The sequence below is a fragment of the Acanthisitta chloris genome, unplaced genomic scaffold, assembly GCF_000695815.1.
Source record: "Acanthisitta chloris isolate BGI_N310 unplaced genomic scaffold, ASM69581v1 scaffold35184, whole genome shotgun sequence".
Lineage (NCBI taxonomy): Eukaryota > Metazoa > Chordata > Aves > Passeriformes > Acanthisittidae > Acanthisitta > Acanthisitta chloris.
The window spans coordinates 61,895-62,650 of NW_008669352.1; positions in this window are offsets into that span (position 1 = coordinate 61,895).

Genomic DNA, 756 nt, shown 5'->3' on the forward strand with positions numbered 1-756 from the left:
CTGGGGTGTCACAGATGGTACCTGGGAGTAGCAGTGGCGAGGCAGGCGGCTAAGAGCAGCTTCACTGCAGCTGCACTGCTCTCTGGAGGCAGGCCAGGCTGCCTCATCAGCACAGACCTCCTCCTCAAGGTAGTTCTGCCTTGAAAAGCAGACTCTGAACTTCCTCCAGCTCCTCAGCTGCTGCCACGGAGGACCAGCTGACCAGGGACATGCCCTGCACATACACACTGCTGGCAGCCCGCAGGGGCAAGGGGCAGCAGGGCTTTGCTGGGAAGAGAAGTGGGGAAGAAACTCAGCCCCCTGTGTCCACCACAGCAGGGGGACCACTGGCTGATGCTTGGGGTACATCACTCCAGTCTGGGGCATGGCCAGGCAGAAGCAGTGGGACACAGCCCCCCGCCTGGGATGGCCCCTGCTCCTCACAGGGGATGAGGGAATGCTGCTGTCCTTGTTCTCCATTCCCAGTGAAACATTTTGATTTCCAGAAGTACTAATCAAAAATCACTCTTGATTATGGCAAAAACAACCTCTGCTGAATTTTTTTTTAATGCAATTAACAAGGGTATATGGTAATTCCAAGCAATCTCGCTCTTGAGATTAAAGGAAAGCCTGCCAGGAAGCACATGAATAAAGCTTTAAGATGAGAATTTGCATAATGAAGACTTTCTCTTTGTGGAGGGACTGATGGTGGTTCTGTTTGAAACCTATTAACGGAAAGGCCTATAAGCCTCCGCTGAAGCCAGGGTGCTGCTGTCC